We start from the raw sequence: 18,435 nt of genomic DNA, 5'->3' as shown, positions 1-18,435 counted from the left end.
CTTGGCCATAGAAGCTCAGCAGTTCCGCAATCCCGGTAGTTTCGATGGATTACCATTTCGATCGGCGCCGACACTGATTGATGGTTTCCCTTTTTGTTTTTCTATTTTCTCCCATTTTTTCGTTTTTTTCAAGCGACCTCGTCCTCGCCACCTATAAAATCCCTATTTTATAGTCGTCGCAGTTGGCAATGATAAGGTGTTTGAACTTTTTACTTTTGTTCAACAACCAGACAACAGCATCGTATATAATGGTGCGCTATACGCACCCGAGTGCTGTGTTAATGTCCCCCCCCTTTATTTTAACGCTGCGCATTCGCTGTACTACTTTCGTCATTGTCAAACATAGAGACGATTGTCGACTATAGACTGGACCAGTTTGATGCTGTAGTTCACTGGTCAATAATCAGGAACACAATTTCAACAATAGAAAGCGACTCTTGATGGTCTATACAGTCATCCACATGTCTACATATAGGGGCATACAATTTTATGCAGAAAAAAGAGTTAATAGGCCGGACCATTTGTTTAATGAAAATGCTGTAATCAACATCAAAGCAGCAAGGCAAGAGCACAAAAGCTATTGATGAGAAGAGAAACATTAGTTTGCCGCACTCAGCCGATGTAGTGGCACCGTGAAAAAGAAGAAATTCAATCAAGCTTGTGCTACGGGATTTCTCTGCTACACAAGACGACAAATTTTGGTCAGAATGTATACTATCTAGAATACCGGGCGGAGAACTTATAGATAGATCTAAACGCGGATGGAGGAAAAAGAGAGAAAGATGTGGAAATCCGACCGAGTGAACAAAGTCCAATACCATTGCTGTCTGGCTCTCGGCCATTTTCTCTTTTGCACTGTGGCGGGGGCTTGATGGTATAGCCAGCACTATAATAATCTGCCGACGTCGGTGGTATCCGGCCTACTGGCCTACTCAAATTGGTATCTGGGTCCGTGACGAGCTCCTTGATGAGACAAAAATCAATTACGTAGGTAACGTCTGGCACCGTGAGAGAACTTTCAGCGATATTCGCGGACAGAATGATTTTCCGTAAATTACTGAAATGTGGAGCTAGACTAGACATTGGCTGGAAGACGCGATTTTGCTCTTCACTGGTGATTTGTGAATGTAGTGGTAGGATGTACCAACAGTTCTCGAAATCAGAATTGATGTCATAGTCGAGCAAAGCTTTGTGCATATTTTCTATTTCACAGACGCCGGGCAGGAATATAAGTATTGCGCTGCGGTTGCTGGAAATGTTTCATATTTTGGATTTAGGATGGCGACCGTAGCGCTGTATCTCTCGTCTGCCATCGAAAGCCGAAATTAACTTAGCGACCGCTTCGTATTTGAGCTTATGGATTTCCGGTAAACTATCATAGGGGTAGTTCATACTCCCCCCTAGAAACTGATAACAAAAACAGTAATATTATATTACATTTATTACTCTTTTTAAAAAATTCTATTGTATACTGACCTCTAGTTTTTGAAGATGTTCACTATAGTAAACGCGGATGTCGTGAGGTTCACCGTGCTACACTTCAATTATGGGAGCGTTGCGAAATGGTCTTTTGGACGTGAACGGAAAGTTTCCAATGACGGGGCTATTGAAATATTGCCCAAATTTGTCGGCATCAAAAGTAACTGACATCAGAAAGACTTTAGTTGTCGTCCTCGTATGACGGAGGAACTGGCGGACGACCAAGAGAAGGAAGTCAGTATCTTTATCCTTCTCGTGTACTTCGTCAATAATTACTGGAAAAGAAACAGACATTAGCATAACAAAATTTAGCTAATAGTCAGGAACTTACTGTGGGTATAGCTTTCAAGGGATTTTTTGGCTACTAATGCTTCAAGAAGGCATCCTGCGGTTAGATAGGTGAGCAAAGTTGATTCACTTACTTGATGTTCCATGCCAACATAGTAAACACATAGCTTTCAATAGTAAAAGTGATAACAGTGTGACAAAATATTCAAAGTTACTCTGTATCCAACAACGGTTTTCAATGTCCAATTTCTTTCATAGCAGACCCTTTTGGCTATGCTAATGGCTGCAATGCGCCTTGGTTGAGTCACAACAATGTTGCAAGGAGTTTTGGTTCGGTAGCATTTATCTAAAACAAATTGGGGAACTTGAGTGGTTTTACCACAACCGGTAAAGCCCTTAACAATGATGACATTTTCTTTTTTGAGAAGTTCAAGAATGGCTGTTCTTTGATTGTCTATTGCCAATGGACTTCGGTTAGGTGCCTCGAAATTGTAATCATTGAAAGCAGCTGCCTTTGCTTGGAGACCACTAACATCCAAAGCATTAAGCATGTCTTCACAGATGGTGGATTCATCTTCGAGCATGATCTTGCCAGCACCTATCACTCTGCGTTCTACGAATCTCTGTTTTCTAGCAGCAACCTGAAAAAGACACAATATGTTTGAAACAATGGAATCCAAATATGTGCAAGATACAAGAGACTTATTTCCAATAACTTTTACTGTTCTTCTTCTCGATATTGTTATTGTTGTTGTCGAGCATGTTTACAACTGCAATATAAAAAAAATATAAAAATCTAGTGTTTAAAACATTTTGTTAAAGAAAACACTTACTGTTTAGTGACTGTTATACAGCCTTCTGCACTGACTGCAATGCATTGACAGTTATAAGGTTACGCAAACAAAAGCGAATTCACTGCCTAGGATTCGGCAACCAGCTAGGTAACAATTACGCAAATAAATTTTTTAAAACTGGAATAGAATCAAATGAAAAAGCCACTATACCACGTATCAAATTTTGACAGAATTTTGTACAAAATTTGGGGACGATTGGTCATTCAGGGAAGAAACGTATATGGAAATACATAATGGACATTAAACCTTCTGAGATCTACTACTACTACCCTAACCCCTGTACCCCACACCCTAAAATTGTTATAGTCCTTCGGTATATATACATATATACCCTCAGGGATAAAATTGTTATAGTCCTTCGGTATATATACATATATACCCTCAGGGATAAAATTGTTATAGTCCTTCGGTATATATACATATATACCTTCAGGGATAAGGAATTGCAAAATAGTTGGTATCGTTATAATATTCTTTATTCGAATTTGCTGGGAATATTAATTTCTCTAGAACGAATGAGATTATTATTTTTAAAATGATTTAATAAACAAAAAAAGCACATGTTGCTCAATGAAAATTTGTTTTATATATAAACGAGAATTTCTAATAAGTTAACCATATTAACTCATCACCTCATCTGGGATCGAACACCGATCTTCAGCATCACATTCAGAAACGCTACACCTACGCCATTAACCACGACGTAAAGTTTTACAGGCAGCTGGAATATAAGCTAAATTGTTTCGGTAAGCAACATTACCAAGCCCAAGCCCTAAATTTCCAACTTTCGTTAAAAAAACACACCACCCGGGGGGTTGCAAAAATGTCCCGATCTGTAACTTGCCTTAAAGCGTAATACCTTAAGGCACCTTTTTAAAATGTCTAGACTTACCCAACCTGTCGTGTCCATCCCCCCGTCTACCCTCCCCCTTAAAGAAAAACAAACAAAAAACCCACTACCCCGCCAATAGGTGGCTTTAAAAAATTAAATCGGTGTTCGGATTTTTGTGCAGGATACTGTACATTCTTTTGCTGGGTGAATTGTGCTTCCCTCCGGTCTGTGTTGTTGGGGATATCGAAATTTACTATGGTGCTGGGGGTTGGGGGATGTGGGTTTTTTGGTCGGGTACCCAGGTGTGCCCACTCGTCTTCGGTTATGTGTTCCCGTACTTCCTGTGGCGTAAAATATCCTTCTCTTGACCCCTGGCTACCCTTGCCACTGTCGACAAACCTCTCTAGCTGTTCGCCAATGTATTTTTGGTTTGCTGCGGTTTGATTTGGTCATGGACCCGTCCTGGAAGATGGGAAGGATTGACGAAAATACTTCCCCCAATGCTTAAGAAGCGGAATCTTCTTTTCCGCACTGCCCTCGTCCTTAACCATTACTATTTTTCACGAATATTATGCACACGGCAACTGCTTAACGGGTAAGGCGGCTTTTCTTCACAATTTGGGGTCTTCGGGAGTCGGCGTGACTCAGCGTGAGTACACTGCGGAATGGTGTTATTGGAATAGGAGATCTTCTGGCTTAAAAGGACCCAAAATCCCTCTTCGTGAATTTATTCTCCCGCATGAGTGGTAACGGTTACCCCTTCCCCTAAGTCGTCTATGCACGAGCAGGTAGTAGACGAAATAGAGGAAAGAAAACGGTTTTCCCCTGACAATTTAAGGTTTCGGGAGTCTGCGTGAGTCTGCGTGACTCAGCGTGACATCACTGTGGAATAGTGTTGTTGGTCCCAGGGGTTTCCTTGCTTAAAAATTCCTCTTCGTGTTTTTTTTACTCCCGCGTGGGTGGTCACGGTAACCCCTTTCCTTAGGTCGTCTGGAAGAGCAGGTAGTAAATGTAGTAGAGGAAAGAAAACGGTCTTCTCCTGACAATTTAAGGTTTTGGGAGTCGACGTGAGTTGGCGTGACTCAGCGTGATATCACTGTAGAACAGTGTTGTTGGTCCCAGGGGTTCCTTAGCTGAAAATGGTGCAAAATCCCTCCGTGAATTTTTTAACTCCCGGGTGAGCAATAACGGTTACCAATGGTTTGCGAAAAAATAGTGGAGGACGGCAAAAAAGGAAAACGTGAGTTTCTGAAACCCCTTTCCGTCTTCACGAACTCAAGAAAAGAAAGATAGCACTCGTGATTAAGCGCAGCACAATGGGTTACGACTCGCTCGTTCAATCACGCTGCACGGAAAACTACCCGACGCATGTTCATCCATTGAATGTGCATGCAACGCGTAGTGTCCAAGCTGCGGAGCCTGAACGAATGAATTGTTGTTGGTAGCGGCGCAAGACGGTCAAGACGAGGTCAACGGTTCGACTTCGCTGCCACCAGATGCAATAATAGATGCAAAAATAGATGCAATAATCGATGCAATAATAGACTACTCACAGTGCCGGTGTTGCCATGTCGAAGTCTTGTTGGAACTGGGTAGAAGCCGTGGCGTTGGATCTTGTGGCACGGGTTGGACTGGTAGTGAAGGGGCGACGGTAGGGTAAAATAAAGGAAATGTGACGTACACAACGAGTCTCAGCAGTGAAACGTCTATTCTTCTCCACACTAACTATTAAGTTTCTACACTACAGCAGAAGACACAAAATAAAAAACTACACACGATTGCTAAGAGGGGACTAACTCGGGGGGGGGGGAAGATGTGGGTTTATACGGCATCTCGGTTAGGGACGCTGAAATTGGTGTGGGTCATAAAAGAGAAAACATCGGCCACCAGTTCACGAAGGAATGTGAACTGGTGTGAAACAAGATCAAAGGATAAGTTGAAGGCATTGACACCTCGGTCAAGCGGAAGAAGGTAATAAAACAATAAAATCGATAGCGGAGGAGGAAAATGAGGTCAAGGAAAGGGACAATGGCACAAAGAATTCAGAAAAACAACTTAAAGTTAAAAACGTTTATTTTTAATTCCAGAGCCCTTATAATAGCCTGGGCTCATTTAAAACCAATAAATCACATTTAATACAAGTATGTTTCATCCTGTTTACATGTAGACGTATAAATATAGCAAGGGCTCATATCAAACAAATACGTCACATTGAATCCAATTATATTTGATCCTGTTTACATATAGAAGCATAAACAAAAGTATCACAGTGATTTCACAATGAATACATGTATATTTGATCCTGTGTACATGTAGAAGTATAGATATAGCCTGGGCTCATCGAACACAAATGAGTCACATTGAATAATCGATCGTGTTAACATATAGAAATAAAAACTCATATGGTATCACAGTGTATTCATATTTAATACAGGTATATTTGATTATTTTTAAATGTAGAAGTATGAAGTCATAATATCTCGGTGTATTCACATTGAATACAGGTATATTTGTTCCTGTTTATATATAGAAGTATTAGCTTATGATATCACAGTGTATTCACATTGAATACAAGTATAATTGACCCTGTTTACAAGTAGAAGTAAAGATATAGCCTGGTGTAATACATCCCTGTGTGGGGAAGAGTATTACAAAGATTGAAATGTGTAACTGAGAGTTGGAAATAGACTGAACTCTGAGGCAAATTTCCCACAATGATTGGTGGATATTTACTTAGGAATACTGCGAGTAGGAGATCGCTTGAATTACGCCCCCCTTTCGTTCAATGTCAAGCACCCAAAAATCCTTCTTCATGATCATCCAATCACGCGATTAATCGTCATGAGAGTTTATGATCTACTATTTTACCCATCTCCAGAAAAACTATTCAGCTCAAAAAGATCTCAATATTGGATCATTAAAGGACGAGTGGCTATTAAGAAGTACAGTACCCGCCCTTAGTATCCGAACGCTAGGGCCATTTAACCCAGCGTCTTATGGCGAATGGTGTGTAGCGCGGATAGGAAAATGGGGTAGTAAAAATTTAAATAAAGCTATAAAAAATGTTTCTAGTGTTAAATAAACAATAAGCTATCCAGTATAATTTATTTTTATTTTTTCACCTACAAGATTTGTTGACTAGCATGTTAGTCATAAAATATCCGAACACTGCTTTGCCCTATAGGACAGCCAATTTCAGAAGCTCAACTGATTACTAAGATAATTTGCACACTCCCACCTAGTTATAGAGGTTTTATACCAGCCTGAGACAATGTGATCGAAGAAGAAAAGACTGTGGCACTGCTAACTGCAATAATACTCAAGGAAGAAAGTATGACAGCAATGTATAATGATTGACAAGCTCATCCTCAAGATACCGCATTTTTTGCAGCTGGTACATTTCAACATCCAAGAGGAGATGCTGGTGGTCGAGGAAATTCTCATAGAGGATCAAGAGGAGGTTTTGGTGCTAAAAGAGGCAACCATCACCAACCATCACTCCCACCAAAGAAAGCAAAACTAGAATGTACCCACTGTATCAGTCGTGGTATGAGAGGAAATAGTCACTCGATAGATGAATGCAGAAATTTTGAACGACAAGAGCGAATGAGAAACTCAAAAGCTAATCCATCAATTACAGAAAAATCAAATGCCGACTTCGCTTATCTATCCTCAACTAACTCAGAAAGAATAGAAAAAGAAGCATGGTATGCTGACTCTGGTGCCACTCAGCCTATGACGTACCAAAAATTAGTATTGACAAACTACAAGGAAGTGAAAGTTGGATCGTGGACAGTTAAAGGCATAAATGGTACAGTCGCAAATGTCCATGGATATGGAACGATTGTCCTCACATCAATTGTAAATGGAGTGACTTACACTGGAAGCTTCCAAAATGTCTTGTTTGTCCCGGAACTTGGTATTAATTTACCAGATGAACGGCCAGAGAACAGGAAAAACACTCTACCTCCTAAAATCAAGACCGTTCAAGAGGGACAGGTCTATGCAGCAAATAGTGCAATTTCCCTTTCCATATGGCATCAACGGATGGCTCATGTAAACATTCGGACAATCAAACGAATTGAGACTCAACAATTACTTGAAGGCCTTGTGATACATCGGGATAAAGACACGAGAATTCCGGTATGTGAAGGGTGTGCATTAGGAAAAATGCATCGTCTCGACTTTCCAGTCGGAAGAATCAGAGCTAAAGAAGTATGACAGCTCATCCACTTGGATGTAATTGGGCTAATGCAAGAAGCATCATTGAAAGGAGCTCGTTACTATGTTATCTTCAAGGATGACTTCAGTGGCTGGCGGATTGACAACTTTCTTAAGAATAAGTCAGAAGTAGCAAATCCCTTCAGATTATTCGTTGCAAGACTAAAAGCAGAAGCTGGAAAAACGGTCAAAACTTTAAGATCCGACAACGGTGGTGAATATGGAGGAGGATAATTCAAGAACTGGCTGATGTCACAAGGAATTCGGGATGAGACCACTGTTTCTTATTCCCCCGAACAAAACGGTGTCGCTGAAAGGGACAACCGAACCGTGGTGGAAGCAGCTAGAAGCTCTCTTCATGCTAAAAAATTACCAGTGCGACTATGGGCCGAAGCTGTATCTTTTGCTGTATAAACCTTAAACAGGACCCTTTCTAGTACAGGAACAGCTACACCATAGAAGAAATGGAATCGAGGTATTAAACCTAACATTTCTCATCTACGGATTTTTGGTGCTAGAGCCTATGTTCATATTCCAGACTTAATCAGACGGAAACTTGATCCCAAAGCCCGCCAAGTGATATTTGTTGGATATTCTGAAACGTCAAAAGGTTATAGAGTCTTAATACCAGAAACTCAAACAATACAAATTGCCCGTGACATCATATTTGACGGGCACGATGAGGAGGATAGAAACGAACAAATTGCAGTGCCGAGTGCTGAATTCCCAACAACTATACAATTGCCAACTCAGCCACAAGATCATGGTATTCAAATTGATGACGTGACAGCAGAGCCTGTAATTGGTGAGGACAGTGAACCATTGATTTTTCTTAACAATGCAGATGGAAATGAACAAGCCGGTGTTGTTTTTACATGTGCTAACCGGCCCTATCCCTTACAAATTTAACACCAAAACAGTGGATCAGTATGAAGGCTACTGGAATTATTGACTTTTTTTAACCAAAAACATTCAAAATGGCGATGCAGTCGGAGGACTGGAGACCAGCAATCCTTGAAAAATATCAATCACTCATGGAAAATGACACCTGGGAGGTGGTGCCACTTCCTCCGAATCGGAAAGCAATCAAATGCAGATGGATTTTCTCAAACAAACCCGGATACAAAGAAACTCCACTACGCAGAAAAGCCTGCTTGGTGGCAAAAGGATACACCCAAAAACAAGGGATAGATTATGAAGAGACGTATGCACCTGTAGTCAAGTGTGACTCTCTACGGATCTTATTATCCACTGTCGCTGCACTTAATCTCAACATGATCCAGCTGGATGTGAAAACGGCCTTTTTGTATTGAGTAGTAAAAGAAGAGCTCTATCTTGAGCAACCGGAAGGGTTTGTGCTAGCTGGGAGAGCAGGAGAGGTCTGTAGGCTAAAGAAAGGCCTTTATGGCCTTAAACAGGCACTTCGAGTATGGAACAATAAGTTTAATGAATTCTTGTTGAAGTTTGGACTCACTCGGAGCATTGCTGACCCCTGCATATACTTCCGTCGCCAAGAGGAGGAATTTACCATCATGACCATTTGGGTTGATGACGGACTGGTATGCAGTACAAGCAACGATGTCATCTCTGACTTACTAAATTATTAAAAAAACTTCTTTCCCATGCGATCACTTCCTGCTGACTGTTTTGTTGGGATGGAAATCAAAAGAGGTCGGTCCAGACGACAACTATATGTCAATCAAGCTACATTTATTGACTCCATCCTAAATCGGTTGAACATGAACTCTGCTCACCCAAGACTTACACCAGCGGATCCATGCTCCGGTCTTACCATCTCTATGTCACCAACAACGGAAGCTGGAACTCTTTTCATGGGAAGAATCCCATACCGAGAAGCGGTAGGGTGCCTAATGTACAGTATCCTGCACAAAAAGATGAACACCGATTTATTTTGAAAAAGCCATCTGTGGGTAGAAAATATTAATAGTTTACCTTTTTAAGGAGAGGTAGGGCGGTTTTGGCATAAAATCATCATAAGGGGGGTTGGGTAATGTCAGTCCAGACACTTTTATTTTGCCTTCGGTATTAAATGTCTGGAAAAAAGTGTAGACTGTATCATCGGTAGACTCCCCTACCCCCCGGCTAAGTAGAACTATTTGTGCAATACAAAATAGAGTCTTTCCATTACTCTTTATTGTCATTATCGGGTCGGGTAATCGGGTAGCATATGGAAACACAAAAGGATTTTTATCAGCATGCTAGCTGTATGTTACTATATTGTTGGTGGATTATTGGATACGTTTCCGTCGGCGACTCGGGAGTTCCGCGTTCAAAGCTTGTTTGCGTTAATAATATTCGGAGCAAATCTAACTAATTAATATAATTAAATAAATTTTGATAAGATATAATATTTAAAATTTTGAAAAAGTATTTATATACGATTAATGATTATTTAATTCGTAATCAATTACACTTTTTTCATGAACGCAATAATTTTGTTAACAGTTATCTCATCCAAGTCTAGAACGCGGATCTCCCGCGTCGCCGACGGAAACGTATCCAACAAGCCACTAAAAATTTGATAACTAACAGCTAGCATACTTATAAAATCAATCCGGCTGTAATATTTGAAGGTGTGGAAACGAGAGGAAATGCCTTGTTGACAATGCCAGGAATGTCGTAAATCTTCATTGTTTTCCCGGGATTGTTCAACATCCAACTTGCAGAAGCACTACTGATGTATTTTTTCATTGGGCCATAAACAGACATGTCCAATGGCTGCATTCTTTGAGAGTAATGGGCCGGGAACGATAGAAAATGCACATAATTTTCTTTAGCGATGTTCAATGCATTGATTGACATGTGCGACGAGTTATTGTCCAGAAGAAGGATGACGGGTAATTCCTTACTTGGACGAACAAAGTTAATGCAATGTTTAATCCAAAGGTCCATGCTAGCATCATTCATCCTACCTGATTTGTTGGCTGTACCATCGCAACCTAGAGGCCCCCCTACGAGAAAATGATGCTTGAAATTAACTCTGAAATAGAACAAAAAGAAATGTAAGAAAAGACAAATTATTTTATTAAAAATAATGTAAATAACCGAGGAAAGACAAAGAAGGGTGGAATAGTATTGCTGTAGCTGGAAACTGCCCATGATGGGTTGGAGAAACACTATTAGGGCTGTTTTGTTCTTCTAAACCTGACTTCTTCTTGTTTTCAACATATCTTGTTAGACTTCTTCTTTGAATTTTAAAAAGAATAGCCACACTACAAACTGATTTTCCCTCGTCCAACACCTTTGCAACTGCTCTGTCAATTACATCAGTTTGGGCCTTTACTCTGTCAGTTTTTCTAACGTAGATTCTCATTATTCTGCAAAAATACAAGAAAAAATTTAATAGGCTCACTTTGACAGACGAACCCAAGTTGGCCAACTTGCCCCATGGAAAAATGGCCAACCTTCCCCATGAGTCATTTTCATAAAATTATTAAAATAGAATCTAATGAAATTTAACTACAGGAAAAAAAAATAAACGGAAAAATAGCTTGAGGAATAAACTATCTACGAAAAATCACTGCACAAATATGTTATTCATACTTCAGAAGAAAAAAGAAAAATAGTCAAAGAAAAAAAGTTGGTCGGCAAAACTGAAACACGTTTTTGACGATTAAAACTTTACGAATGAAGTGCAGACGAAATATTTTTCTTGAGGGCAATCTATGAATAAAAATACACATTTTGGCTATTCTGAAAAAAGCGAAATTTTAAATTGATACAAATAAGAGCCAAACGAGCATCTTACCCCGTATACCAAATGACCCCGGTCTCCCCTATCTCGCTATTGTGAAAAACCTGGACCAGCACACTGGGAAGCTGTAAAGCGAGTACTTGCATATCTATCTGGAACACGCAATGATGGACTCTTTTTCAGTGGGAGTTCCCTACTACTAAATGCATGCAGTGACGCAGACTTCGCTTGTGACCTAGATCGTCGCCGCTCAACAACCGGATATATCCGGCCCCCAAAAACATATATGTTTTTCTCTATAATGGCGGGCCAGTTGCCTGGTGTAGTAGACGCCAATCGTGCACCACACTGTCAACACCTGAAGCAGAATATGTCGCCGCCAGCGAGACATTAAGAGAAGCTGTGTGGCTTGAGCATCTACTACAAAATGTGGATTTGGCAAAGGGAAATCCAATAGTAATTCACTGTGATAACAAGAGTGCCATACAGCTGGTCCATAATCCTGTCTTCCATGCAACAGCAAAGCATATTCAAATTCGATACCATTACATCCGCGATCAACTGGAATCGAACAAAATTGATATCACCTATGTCGGAACAAAGTTACAACTTGCAGACATCTTTACAAAACCACTAGCCACAATTCGATTCCAATCATTACGTGATCAACTTGGAATCATCCCAGCCCCAACCCTAAAAGTCGTTATAGTTTGAGAGGGAGTGTTGATGATATTCAAACTAATAGAAACTTGTGGTTGCTGAACCCAAGTGTTCCTGGAAACAATTTTTTTTGCTTTTTTTGGTTTGCCACTGTTTAGCCTTAATCTCTGCAGAACTCGTGGTTGAGTAGATTTGGAAGTGTAAAGAAATAATTCTTATTATCCTCAACAATTCTCCTGATAACAAATATATACAACTGTATATTTTTGTGCAAAACTGTGGAGGTATAAGCGAACTGTTAAAGCAATACAGTATATTTCTCAAACTGAGTGAAAGACAAGCATTTACTTTAACAGGGCAGAGCCTAGGGGGCAGTTCCCTATGGTGCTCAACCGTGAATTATCCGTTGCTTTTGACAGACTCCTGATGTGTATACTAGGATAACTAATAAAGGTACCCGAAGATACCTGGAAATGTAGTTCCATTTGGGTAACAGCAACAGTGGTTATATTGAAGAGTAAAGTATCGGATGATGTGCAAATCCAGTTTTGGGTGTCAAAGGAAGTCAAAGGGTCTAGTGCAGATTCGCCCACTGCATTGTGCGCATTGTGCATTCAGACGCTACCACTGATACCGCTAACCAAGAAGCTACCAGAACTGAGAAAAAGACCTATTACGTGGAGCGAAAACCGGATGGAAACTTATCTAGACACGACATGCACTCCAAAGTCAACAGATTTTAGAAAACCGAAAAAGAGGGCACCCAAGAGCTCATTGCTAAAGTATGAATATCTTAATGAAAATCAAATGATAAGTTTGAATCAAGGAAGCCAAAAGTGGATCTGACAGCAGCCGGGTTGGGTAAAAGTCGGGTAATCGGGTCAGAAAGCAGTGTAATAAGGGTAAGTAACCGGGTTCTTGGAACCGATCGGCTTCTTTCCCTTGCATCGGTTTTACCCGGAAGCCGACCGAAATGCTTATGGGCAGGAAAAAAGGACCCCCTGAAACCTGATAGAAACGCACCGAAAACAGAAACGACCTAACCGATCCAACCTATTCTCAGCTAGCGACGCTAACCTCTGTTGGCGCGGCAACACGTACTAACTAGGCAACACATGTATCGAGGTATTTCGCCAATTTCTCCCTATACTTCTACATAGGGCTCGGCCCCGATCACATTCTAATCGGGGACACCGCTAAGATTCCCCGATTTAAATGAATCGGGGAAGTTCGGTGCGGGGATTTCTTTTTTCGGTGTTGAACGGTGCTATAATCGGTGCTGCACGGATAGCATCGCTTCAGCCATAGGGGGTTAGTCTTACCAGTGACCTTGCGTTCTGATAGGCCAACGAGAATCACGTGACTATGGCCACATTTTGTTCTTGTTTGCTGCAGGGCAACTGCCAATTTAGATCACTACTCATTGATAATCGGGGAAGGCGCCGATCACTGATATTACCGCACCGAGCACCGAAATCACTTCTCCGATTAAGATTATCTCCGCACCGGATCGACTAAAAAACTCTCCGATTGGCGCGGGGCCGAGCGCTACCTACCACCGTTCTGTGTACCCATGAAAGATGGTAGGGTTCGTCCCGACGCCCGAGATTAAATTGTGTATTATCCATAAAATGAAAATGGACCTGTAGCGGATTCTAAGTTTCGCATTCTCGCAATCATGCCTATCCCATCTGGAGTTTTTTTTTACATGGGGGGTTAGGGCCATAGGGAAAACTTTAATTTTATTGTTTAACCTCGTGCATCGCGGATGCCACCCTAGCGGTATAGTACCAAAGCGCAACAGCCGCTTCAGATCCACCCTACTAACCCCATCTTTTAGGAAAAGAAATTTGTAACTGTCGTTTTAGCACAAATGTTCTAAAACGACCGCTAGGTGTTAGTATGAAAGGAGTGGAGAGTTGAGTTGAGTGCTACTCAAAATTTTGAGTTTGGCTAGTTGGCACGGCAAGTCTGCTTCAGCCCATACCACAAATGTTTATAGAAATGTAAACAACCAGCAAAAATGGCGGACACCCAAAACAATTGACACGCGAAGCCACGATGTGATTTGCCTCTATTATAGATAAACCGATTAAAATTAAATTAAGCTAAATTTGCTCATTATATTGCTTGCTCAAATTTGTATTTCTGTTAAGTTAATTGATTCAATTAATTCTAGTCATGTTTCGAATTTACTAGGTAATCCCATTTGGGCTGTGCTAAGGGAATGTATTTACAGTCGTATTCATAATTTTCTCCCATAGGATTCATTCCTTTGAAGCTAAAGCAAAAGTAATTACATATTTTACTGTAAGGCCTTATTTAATTTATCTATCATACAGTACCTGCAAAAAGTGTCCGAACACCCACCGTTTTCAGAGCTTTTTAACATGGGCTTTTACGACGACGGGTCTCTTGCTCGGATGAATAATTGGGATGGAAAAAATCAGCGCATACTAATACAAATGATACTCATTATTAAAAAAGGAGTAGGGTATTTCATAAAATTTTTTATCACTTCAGGTTGTTGACTAGCATGCTAGTCAACAAACGTCAGCTCACCGCGTTCGGCAACATAGTGGCTTATTGCATTACCGTGTTATTTTAAAAATATTTTCTAATGCTAGCAATTTTTTTTAAAACATGGTTTCTAAACTTTTCGATCAAGCATCCATTTAAGATTACCCCTTACAAAATGGTTTTTCCCGTTGCCGAAAGAGGCATAAGTTTCGCTATTGTTTTTTAACCCGCTTCTGTCCACTTGGGCTGGGAAACAAATCACGTAGCTATAGTGCTTTGCTGTTACCCCTGCTGGTAGTACCTCTGTCGGCAACGGGAAAAACCATTTTTTTCGAATATTCGATTCGTCAAAAAAATGTGTCAAATGTTGCAATTCCAAAACATTACATCAATGTATTCACCTTTACACGATAGCCGTCGACGACCGTTCACCGACTTTCATACTCACGCAAAGTGCATTTGTTAGAATAAGTTCAAGGGATCAAGCAAATTCGTAACATGGGCATATCTTTATTGCATGTATAGAGAGGTAAGAGAATGCATATTTATCAAGAACCATCTCGAGATCGAGGGTTTAACATGGTACCTGGTTTACCTTTTCTTTATAAGTTGTTTAGAACACGATTAGAGCACGATCGAAGAACACGTTTAGATGAACACAAGAATAAGACAGAACTAGATTCAGAAAGAAGGAAAGTAGGGTAGAAGAAAATACGAGTGGTCGTTTTAAGAACGTAGGTGAGGGAGAAGGGGAGAGAGGAAAGTAATCGTTGGGTACACGAAACTGAATGTTTGGTTTGAAGAATTCTCCGAATTTAACACTCCCCCTTAAACCACACATGAGGATCAAAGAGAAAAAAAAAAAAAAAAAAAAAAATTATTCAGGCATAGCAGATGGACGCTCATTTAGACGGGCGGCACCTGCATGACACCGACTCGGAGTCGGTTTTGGTGGAGCTCTTGTGATCGCAAAGGTTTTGTGAGCATATCTGCGAGTTCGTCTTTAGAGGGTATAGGCAATAGTTCGACGTTCTTGGCTTGGTACTGTTGACGTACGTAATGATACTTGATATCAATATGTTTTGTTCGATTATGAAAAACGGGATTATGCACCATCATAATTGCGCTGTTGTTGTCGCACATTAGGGGGGTTGGTTCCACTTGCTCCAATCCGATCTCCTTAAGAAGGCTCCTTAACCATGCGATTTCGCGAGAGGCGTGTCCTGCTGCGTAATACTCAGCCTCGGCGGTTGAATTTGAGACGGGTTTCTGTAGATGGCTAGTCCATGAGATCGGTCCTCCATTGAGCATGAAAATTAGGCCGGAGGTTGATCGCCGGGTGTCCTCGCAACCAGCAAAATCAGAATCCGAAAATCCAACAAGGTGGTTAGCTGAGTCTGTTCCACCATAGCGCAGACCGTGGTCTGCTGTGCCTGCCAGGTATGAGAGGACTCGCTTAACGGCCTCCCAATGCGGCTTCCCGGGATCCGTATTGAAGCGTGAGGCAGTAGTGACGGCAAAAAGGATGTCTGGTCGCGTCATTTTGGCTACGTACATGAGGCCGCCTACTGCTGAGCGATAGGGAGTTGATAAGAGTGGTGTTTTACCGCTACGTGTCGGGCAATCCTTCACACTGAGGCGGGAACCGGGATCCGCCGGAACGCTGCTGGGGTGGCAGTCTGCCATATTAAATTTCTGTAATAGGGACTCAATATAGTTAGTTTGGGAGACAAAGATTTTCTTCTGTTTTCGATCTCTGGTAATCTCGAGGCCGATAAAAAGGTTGGCCGTTTTTGATTTCATCTCAAAGAATTGTTCGAGGTGCTGGATGATGGCCAATGCTGTTTCCTTATTCTTCGTCGCCAGTATGCCGTCGTCCACCCAAATGCCGAATAGAGTGAGGTCGTCGGCTGTGTCTCCTCGGTGAAAGTAAATACAGGGGTCGGATGACGAGCGTGTCAGGCCGAATTTTGCGATAAAAGAATCGAATTTTTCGTTCCACTTTCTGGCTGATTGAATCAGGCCATAGAGAGGTTTCTTCAGACGACATACAAGATGCTCGGAACCGGCTGCTCTAAATCCTTCAGGTTGTTCGATATATAGTTCCTCGTCGAGATCGCCGTAGAGAAAGGCGGTTTTCACATCCAGTTGAGAGAGCTCGAGATCGTAGACCGCAGATGTAGAAAGTAAGACGCGAAGAGAATCAATTTTTAACGTAGGTGAATATACTTCTGCTACGTTGTAATCGATTCCAGCCTCTTGTGAATATCCCTTAGCTACGAACCTAGCTTTGTAAATTTTTCCGGTTCCTTTGAAAGCTGGCTTAATCTTGAAAGTCCATCTGGCTTTGATTATGGAGCGGCCTTCTGGAAGTGGTGTTAGTTCCCAGGTGCGATTTGTCATGAGAGATTCGTACTCCCGTTGCATGGCCGCTCTCCACTCGAAGGCGTCGCCACACGATATAGCATCCTGGTATTGGTTGGGTTCCTCCGATGTGAGATTGGGGTTAACTTCTTCAGTGGATGCGTTCATGCTGACAAATTGCTTCTGGTTTCTGACTCGGGTAGATCGACGTGGGTCTGGAACACGCGCGTGGAGAAATTGATCTTCCTCTGCTGATGACCGAGCGCGTACCAGCCTCATCTTTTTCTGCGGTTGCTCGGAAGGCGTGAGTTGATGTTGATCTGCACGAGGAAAGGTTTTTGTTTGATCGGGGGCTAGAGCCTCGTCGGTTTCGAGTACTTGAAGTAGATTCGACTCGCTAACTGGTTGCTCGTTGATTTTAGGAAAGACTTCTATGTCGTTCTGCATGTTAACTGAGGGGAGTCGAGGCTCATAGAAGTGATGAGCTGGCGACGTGTCGCAACTGGTGTTCACTTTCCTAATAGATGGGTCGTAGTAGCGCTCTCCCTTTTGCGTGTCCGAGTTTCCCACGAAGTAGACTAGTTGACTAACGCTCTCCAGTTTTCCTTTCCTGATCTGTTTGGGGATAAGTGTATACAATTCTGATCCGAAGGTTCTTAATTTAGATAGATCTGGTTTTTTTTTGAACCATGCCTCGTGAGGTGTTATTGTGGGGCATGTAGTAGAAATGGACCGATTTAACACGTAGATTTTGTGGTTAGTTGCTTCTGCCCAAAGAGAGAGAGGGAGCGATTTGTTGGACTGTAGAAGAGTGCGGGTACCTTCAAAGAGAGTTCGATTATCTCTTTCGGCGATGCCGTTTTGCTGAGGTGAGTATCGAATCGTTGTCTCGTGCCTGATGCCTTTTTTTCGCAACCATTTTTCTAGGTCTTCGGATTCGTATTCCTTGCCGCCGTCAGTCCCAATGCAGGCGACTAACTCCCCTGTTTGGGTGTGTAATAAATGGACAAAGTCCTTTACAGAATTTGCGACCTCGGCTTTGGTCTTCAGATAGTATGCAGCACGATAATCGCTGCAGTCATCTCTGAATGTGGCGCAGTATGTCGCTCCCCCAAGACTCTTGATTTGTGCTGGACCCCAGACGTCGCTGACTACTAAAAGTCCGATGCGCCGAGATGGATTGGCGGTGCTAAGGTGAAAAGTGACGCGTTTCATTTTTCCTGCGGCACATTCGTGACAATGTTCAATGGGAGGCGTTGTCCCTTCCGGTAGATTGAGGCCAGTCACTGCTCCGCTGTTCGCCATTCGAATAATCATTTGGTAATTCAGGTGCGCGAGACGCCGGTGCCACTCTTGGATTGAATTGTGTGATGGATCCGGAAGAGCCGGAAATGAATTTGGCGAACGTCGTTGATGGATAGGAGCCGTTGCATCTAAACGATAGAGGGTTTGGCCAACGCGTGTGCCGACGAGTATCAGGATACCGTTCCGGAGGACATTGA

General features: G+C 41.8%; 1 long non-coding RNA gene and 1 pseudogene across 2 annotated transcripts; both read right to left on the bottom strand.

Moving 5' to 3' along the window:
• Positions 1–520: 520 nt before the first annotated feature.
• LOC123472170 lies at positions 521–2,629 on the bottom strand. 2 transcript variants are annotated; one of them, XR_006646446.1, is made up of 6 exons: positions 2,601–2,628; positions 2,484–2,537; positions 1,983–2,408; positions 1,811–1,900; positions 1,477–1,754; positions 521–1,407 (listed from the first exon to the last, which is right to left on the bottom strand). It is a non-coding gene; the product is annotated as an uncharacterized LOC123472170 (long non-coding RNA). The 2 variants fall into 2 exon arrangements; XR_006646445.1 differs by having other exon boundaries at positions 1,983–2,537; positions 2,601–2,629.
• Positions 2,630–10,236: 7,607 nt separating this feature from the next.
• On the bottom strand, positions 10,237–11,108 carry LOC116923937 (annotated as a pseudogene).
• Positions 11,109–18,435: the final 7,327 nt, after the last annotated feature.

Source organism: Daphnia magna, linkage group LG5 (assembly GCF_020631705.1).
Source record: "Daphnia magna isolate NIES linkage group LG5, ASM2063170v1.1, whole genome shotgun sequence".
NCBI classification, from domain to species: Eukaryota; Metazoa; Arthropoda; class Branchiopoda; order Diplostraca; family Daphniidae; genus Daphnia; species Daphnia magna.
Note: the sequence above shows the minus strand (reverse complement) of the source record. Positions and strands in the feature narration are given on the sequence as shown.